At 50.2% G+C, this 7,440-nt stretch overlaps 1 long non-coding RNA gene across 1 annotated transcript; it reads right to left on the bottom strand.

The window, feature by feature from the left end:
• Positions 1–332: 332 nt before the first annotated feature.
• On the bottom strand, positions 333–4,675 carry LOC139081399 (uncharacterized). Its single transcript, XR_011536493.1, has 2 exons — positions 4,203–4,675; positions 333–863 (listed from the first exon to the last, which is right to left on the bottom strand). It is a non-coding gene; the product is annotated as an uncharacterized lncRNA (long non-coding RNA).
• Between the last annotated feature and the right edge of the window lie 2,765 nt (positions 4,676–7,440).

The following is a 7,440-nucleotide window of genomic DNA, read 5'->3' as shown; positions in this document are numbered from 1 at the left end:
CTACAGCCACATTTCCCCAACTCTATCATGTCAAATTTCTGCCCCTGGACTCTGGTAGAGATGTCCCTGTCTGAACCAGAATGTCCACAATGTTTTAGGAATCAGCGACCTTCATGGATGTGGTTGTGGGCTTCACCCAGGAAGAATAGGCCTTGGTTGGCGCATCCCGGCAAAAGCTGTACAGAGATGTGATGCTGGAGGACATCATTCATCTTCTCTCTGTTGTTGAGTCTGTCAATAAGGATTTATTTACTCAACAAGTATCCAGAGAAGTTTCCACATATCATGCTCCCCTCTCAGCTCTCATTTTTATTCTTTCATAACACAACTACGAGAAGGTAATCTGTTTATTTATTGATTTAGTGACATGTAATTTGTCCCTTCACTAGAATATAGTCTTCTTGACCACAATTTCATGTCTTTGTTGCTGCTCTATTGCCAGCACCAGAACAGTGCTGAAAACTCAATGGATTATTTTAATAACTAAAAAAATAAGATTAAAGAGTTCCTAAGTAATTATTCTGTTCTAAGCAGTAAGCCCAGAGTTTGAGGGAAAAAAACACCAGGAAACATAAATTTAGGTTATTCTGGATTAACTAGAAACATTTAATTCCTCCCTTGTTGAAAACACTGGGAATCTTTACTCTGTGAGCTTGCTAGTGCACGTCCACAACGAGTTCCTCAATGCATTCGGCTTGGTGTCACGGTGTTCCTCCTGCTCTGCTCAAGGACTTACAAGGTTTTCTTCAATGCTCACTTAGTTGTTCATTGAGATCCTGTCCTTGACTTGAGGAATATGTATGGTTCTTAAAAAACACAGTTCAAAATTCAAGTGGCTTTTTCCCATGAACAGGGTGGCAGCTCTGCAAATAAGACACAATTTCCCATTGGAGCAAGGAGAGGAGCTGTGGAGGGAAGAAAGGGGATTCCCACAAGGCCTGAGGCTGGGTAAGCTCCAGGCATGTGTGTTCACTATGAGGAGAAGCCTAGTCAGTGAGGGATCAGGACCTTGGTAATGCCAACTGCAGATTTCCTTCAGTCCATGGTCTTTTCAGGAAAGTATGGGAATCCAGTGGGGGAAAACTCTCAATGTTGTCATTATTCCTAGCATTTATCAATGTCTTTTATTTATAGTTTATGTCCTCTTTGGATTGAAATTTTCATCTTGTGAACTTTGCCCTCATCCCTTCCCCTTGATGATTTCTTCTCTCATAACCTTACCAAAATCCGTCTTAGTTTTCTCTTCAATCTTGAAAACATTTTGTAATTGACAGTGTCCTAAAACATGTTTCTATGCACTAGTGCATTGCTCCATTTCACATTCTTGCCCTGTGTGAGGGTCAATATTTGCCTTGCATGCTGTACAACACTTTGGCTCCCTAATGCCTCTTGAGAAATTTATTTTTTAATTTAGTTTAGGCAGGAGAAGTAACCTTTAAAACCAAGAAATGGTGCCTATACCAGATATCTGCAGGAAGGATCCATCTAACTGCATAGTGATGGTAAGTTTCTTGGGTTGAACCCTGGTCCCCTACATTAGAGGCCTGGGAATGGGATGATTATTAGTAAAGCACAATAACGGGACTATAATTTGAGTTGGGAATAAGTGCCATCCCAGCAGAAAGTTTTGCATAATTTTAAGTTAGGAAAGACATTGACCTGAGCTCAAAGCTATAACCTGAGTTCTTATAAAATGGCAATTATATAAACATGACTCAAACACCTAGTCTATGAAACACAATGAAGTTACAAAATTAACCAACTGTACAGTTGAGGTGTTATAAAGAAGAAATCTCTGGGCTGGTCCAGTGGCACAACAGTTAAGTTCACACGTTCCGCTTCAGTGGCCCAGGCTTCACCAGTTTGGATCCCGGGTGCAGACATGGGACCACTTGGCAGGCCACTCTATGGCAGACGTCCCACATATAAAGTAGAGGAAGATGGACACAGATGTTAGCTCAAGGCCAGTCTTCCTTAGCAAAAAGAGGATTGGCAGCAGATGTTAGCTCAGGGCTAATCTTCCTCAAAAAAAAAAGAAAAAAGAAGAAATCTCAATGCATGCAAGAGAGTAACACACTGTGCATATGTAACTTACATGGGGAAGGTTTTTAACCAGGAACTATGACTGACTGATTAGCCTAGAATTCATACATAGAGAAAAGAATGAATGAACGTCTGTGGGCAGTCTTTTAAATGCCTCTTATCTCCTCCAATAAGCAGAAATCTCACATTGGGGAAGAACCCATTGAATAGAACTAGTGTGAGATGCTTTCACTCACAGGTTCACAGTGACTTAACATATGTGAAGTCACGTGGGCCCAGGAGGCCCCCCTCCATAAGCTGTTGGACCAACTGAGGCAGCAAAGCCATGAGGAAACACTGAAGTTTCACCTGGAAAATACCCAAGATATTCTCCAGAACATGAAATACTGGTAGGCAGAGCAGATTCAAAAAGACAGAAGGGGATGGCCTGAAATCCATAATTAACGTCAAATGAAGCCAGCTTAGGAGCCCAGGGGTGTGCCCAGGAAGTTCAGGATGGAAATCTTGCCTCTAACTTCGGAGAATGTTGTGGACTTTGCTGCTCTGTTCTCAGCCAACTCAGGAGGTTCCAGGGAGAATTTTGATCTGAACAGCTTGTGGAGGGAGGTTTCAAGGCCATGTAATTTAAACAAGTGCAGTCAAAGAGATGGCTGTAAGTCAAGAAAGCAGGGCCCCTGGAGTGGTGAGAATCACTAGGACAGATGGGAGAGATGGGGGGCTGGGGAGGGTGTGGGTGCACCAACGATGCAGTCCTCGGGTCCCCAAGATGCCAGATGTCTGGGAAGCAGCTGCCACCATGGCCTTTACCACTGCAGGCACCGCCAGTGCCATTTCCCCAACCACTAAGAACACCACCGCAGTAGACTGGACAGGGGAGTTAGAAGTAAGTTCCAAGGTCACCACCGTGCTCTCAAATCTGGACCTGGGCATGTTGGGATTGGGTCTGACAGGAGTGGTGGGGCAAGAGGAATTACCCTGTGGCAGGGGCATGAAGATCCCTGAGCTCCTCTCCAAGTGTCATTTGTGGCATTTGCATCTGTTGAGCTGAGGTGGATCCCTGCCCGAGAGGTGACCAGAGGCAGCCCACTCCACACACCACACCACAGGGGGGCCCCACCCTACCTAATGCATCCCAGGAGGCTGTGGGACACCACCCCCACTGCTGCTGCCCTTGCACCAGCTGCTGCCAAGTTCGTCATCCTCCCTCGGGAGCCCGGCCTGGGCTGGAAGGGGCCTGAATGTGGAGGGGCCGAGACACAGTTTGGGCACACTAGCTGCCTGGCAGCCTCCTGCTCCAACCACGCTGATGACAACTGCCAGGGTACTTTCATGTCTCAGGACGCTTTTCCCCATCCTAGACCCCGGACATAGACTCATCCCAGGAAGCTAGAATGGCCGGCCTTCTTCAGACAAAGCAGGCTCCTCCAGAGGCTACACCTCTCCCTGTGCACTGCCACAGTGCACCCGGGGAGATGGCCAGGGGAAGGCCTGCCTTCGACCTTAGTCATGGATTTCTCTCAAGAGTAGAGCTCTGGGAAGCAGGAGGGCATGGCTTCCGTGACTCCAGAGTGAAGGGAGGTGCCTGCCCATGGAAGGGCAGGCCTGCCAATTTCCCCACTATTTCCGCAGGGGGCATGGCATGCCTACTGTGGCCACACTCCTTTGGCTAGCGTTCCTGAACCCTGTTGACTTGTCAAACATTTACTGCTCCCTGTGTTGAAAAGTTCCCTCCTGATGGGAGGCCTTGTTCTGTCAAACAATAAAGGAGGCCCCGGATGATCAGCATGCAGGAGGGATAGCCTTGCCCTGCCCCCTGGTCCCTGATGGGCAAAGAGGGGCAGAAAGATATTTTCAAAGGGTGGGAGTGGGACCTCAGCAGAAGGGGAGAAGGGGATGTGAGACACAGTTGTAGAAGTTGGGAACCCCAGTTCACCTGCAGCTGCACCTGGCCACCACCAGTGGGCTCCCCCACACTTTCAGTGTCACAAGGACCTGTCCCTCAGCAAGCCCGAGGGCCTTCCTGAGGTCAGTCTCCTTTGCTGTGCAGGCCTAGATAGAAAGAAGGGTTTTCACTCCATGGAGAGGGGCTTCCAGAGTGTTAACAGTCAAGAGGACCCATGGGATTTGTCAGTCAGTTGGGGAAGGGTGGGTGCACCCACCATCCTCTCTTCATTTCCCTGAGATCCTAGATCTGCTGAGAGTCACTTGAGGTTTCCATGAAATTAGTGGAGTTCTCACTGTGTTGTAGGGGGTCTTGTTGAGGTAATGTTTGGCCTCTGTGATATCAGGTCTCGGTGAGGTCAGAGGGGGTTCTCTATAATGTCACTGGAGGTTTCTTGGAGGTCATGGGAGTTCTTTGTGTGTTCAGGGAGTTCTCTGTGAAGTCAGGAGACCTCACTTTGAGGGCAGAGGGGTTCACTATGAGGTCAGTGGAGGTCTCTGGGTGACCACACAAGTCCCTATGTGGGCATGGGATGTGTCTGAGTGGTCAGCGGGAGTGTCTAAAGTGTCAGGGGATGTCTCTGTTAGGTCAGGTGAGATCTCTGTCTGTCAGTGAGGGCAGAATGGGCCTCTATGAGGTCAGAAGTGGTCTCTGTGTAGTCACGGTGTTACGAAAATCAAAATGGGTTGAATCCTTGCGAGCTATGGTGGCATGAACACACTAAAGCTATTTGGGGACATACACCATGCCTCGTTTGTTTGTCATCCAGCCCTTGACTATTGGGGACCAATGATAAAGCTCTGTAGTAGCTTCCATCACTTCATCTGTAGTAAGTTCACAGAAGGTGTCAGTTCACACAAGGTCAGTGTTTTGCTCTATGTACTTCTTCCATGTGGCTGTTAAGAAGTGAGAGGTTTTCCTGAGTTGTGCAAGCCGCTCTATCAGAGCCCTCAAACCCAAGGAGGGGATGGTGGGAACCTGCGGTCTTGTGGCCGGTTTGACCTGAGCTTGCAATTGGCATCGCAAATGGGGTCGGGGAGAAGGGTAATCCTGTGGGGTGTGATTCTATCCCCAGGAGGACCGAGTCAGATGTGAGTTAAGTGTGTTCAACTTCTTAGCCAGTAACGGATATAAGGTGCCTAAAGGGGACAGCTGGGTTTTGCCATCTTTGGATCCCTAACTTTGGATTCACGGCTGTAAGCCTCTCTGATAAACCACGGCGGGCCAGGAACGGACCCTATTGAATGGGGTAAGCTAGACACCGTGGTGAAAGGATGGCCCCCATGCTGGAGAGCTGTAGCTGCCACCTGCCCGTTCAATCAAGAAAGCAGGAAAACGGACTCTGGGCCAACCTAGGAGGCTGTGGACCGCCCCTCTGGCCCATCAGGTCTGTCACCTTCTGGAGACCGAAGGACATCTCCGGCTTCCCAGAATAGGATACCACAATATCAAGCCCTGCTGCTAGATTCCCCTCAGATTTCCTTAAATCCCTCTCAGACCTTAACCCCGGCTGCCCTGCTCCTCGATTCCAGTGGGCCTGCTAGCCATGCTTGCCCAGCAATTGTTGCTGGCCACAGAGCTCTCCAGAGCGAGCCATGGAATGCAAACATGGGCCAGAGATCCTTAAAGTGCTTGGATTGGTGCAGGGCCCCAAGGAAGTAGCTGGGCTCCATTGTAACGGCCATTGAAGTGGGGAATCGGAAGCCACAGAAGGAAATACCTTGGTAGCTGCAGCTGCAGCTGCAGCCGCAAAAACGGCAGCTCCATCAGGAGAGCTTCTCCAGTTAGCATTAATTCCCACGCTACCACTGTGTGAACTGACACCTTCTGTGAACTTACGCCGGATCAAGTGAGGGAAGCTGCCACACAGGGTTTCAGTGTCCCCCAGTAGTCAAGGGCTGGATGGCAAACCAATGAGGGGAGACCCACATCCCCAAACCAACAGCCTGGGGACTCCTTAAGGGTGCTCATGCTGTCCTACAACTTGGAAGAGCGGTGTGTCCCAAATCTGCTATGTCATATTTGGGTAAGGCCTCGCTTGGTGTCCCTAACCACACACTCTTCCCTAAAATCACAAGGAGTCACGCCTTGGATCCACCACACAAGGGTCCAAAAAATAAAGAGAAGAAAAGAAAGGTACCCAGCCCCGAACATCCAGAGAGATCATCACAGACAATTGAGGACTCTGAGTTTTCCTTGAAAACCACTCTCCGATTGGAACCTCTGGCTTCAGCAGCCCTATCCAGACAAGTAGTGGCTGCCTCTCCACCCGAGGCTCCGCCCTGGATCCTAACCAGCCACATGCCACTTAGGCAAGGCAGGCGTCCAGGGCGGCTGTATGTTCGTGGGCAGCAGGAGTAGGTCCATCGGAGATGGATGGGCCACCCAGTGTGCAGACTGTAACAGGGCTGGTGGAATCTGGAGGGAGGGTGCAAATACTAAGGAAAGCCCACCTCGGAGTCTGCCTCGCTGGCGTACTCCAGCTTCTTCGACCCCACCGTTAGACCAGCTAGCTGGTGAGCCCTGGGGAACCTCCACCTCATCACCCTACCTCACCCCAGCTTGAGCCCAAGGCCGGCACAGGGCCAAAGACCTTGCTGTTCTCCCCCCACCCCGCCATCCCCCTACGGGGACCTGGACGCTGCCACAGGCAGAGAGCCTCCCCCCTCCTCTTCCAGAGTGTACAGCCAGATTAGGAACAAGTGACACACCTGGGATACCGCCCCTGAGACAGGTGCCTGACATGGAGGGGATGCTTATTGATGTGCATGTCCCCTTTTCCACCTCTGACCTGTGTGATCGGAAGGCACACACGAAAGGACTGAGTGCTGACCCAGAGGAGTCCATAAGCCCGACAAAGGGAATCTTCCACACTCGTGATCCAACCTGGGCAGATAGTCCAAGCCTGTTGATGACTGCAATCCTCATGCCTGAGGAAAAGTCGTCCGTTCCGTTTGAAGCCAGAGAACAACAGGGAAGGAAGCTGACCCAGGATCAGACATCCGCAGGCCTGGTGGACAGGTTGTGCCAGAGACCGAGCCAGGGTGGAATCCCAATGATCCTGAGGATCGAGGAAAGGGAGGATATTTTTGGGGTCTGCTTTTGAAAGCCATGAAAAGAGTAAGCCAGCCACCCATTACGTGGCCTAAATTAAGAGAGGTCCAAAAGGGCCCTTAGGGAAGGCTCCCCCCCACTTCCTTCCAGTGTCTGCAGGACTGCCTCAGGCGATATACAAATTGGGACCTGGAGGTCCGGAGCAGTACACTGATCCTGAATCCGTATTTCAGATCTCAGAAGTGCTCCAGACACCCGTGGGAAACTCCAAAAGTTGGCCATCGGTCCTGCTACCAGTCCTGCACAGCCACGCATGAGTGGCTGCATGGAGGGTGCTCCTTAACCGGCTTGAAGCTGAGGATGAAAAGGAAGACAAGATGAAAAGGCAGGCCGCCCTGCTC

The sequence above is a fragment of the Equus przewalskii genome, unplaced genomic scaffold (assembly GCF_037783145.1).
Source record: "Equus przewalskii isolate Varuska unplaced genomic scaffold, EquPr2 contig_R1928, whole genome shotgun sequence".
Classification (NCBI taxonomy): domain Eukaryota; kingdom Metazoa; phylum Chordata; class Mammalia; order Perissodactyla; family Equidae; genus Equus; species Equus przewalskii.
This window is presented reverse-complemented; position numbering and strand designations above follow the sequence as displayed.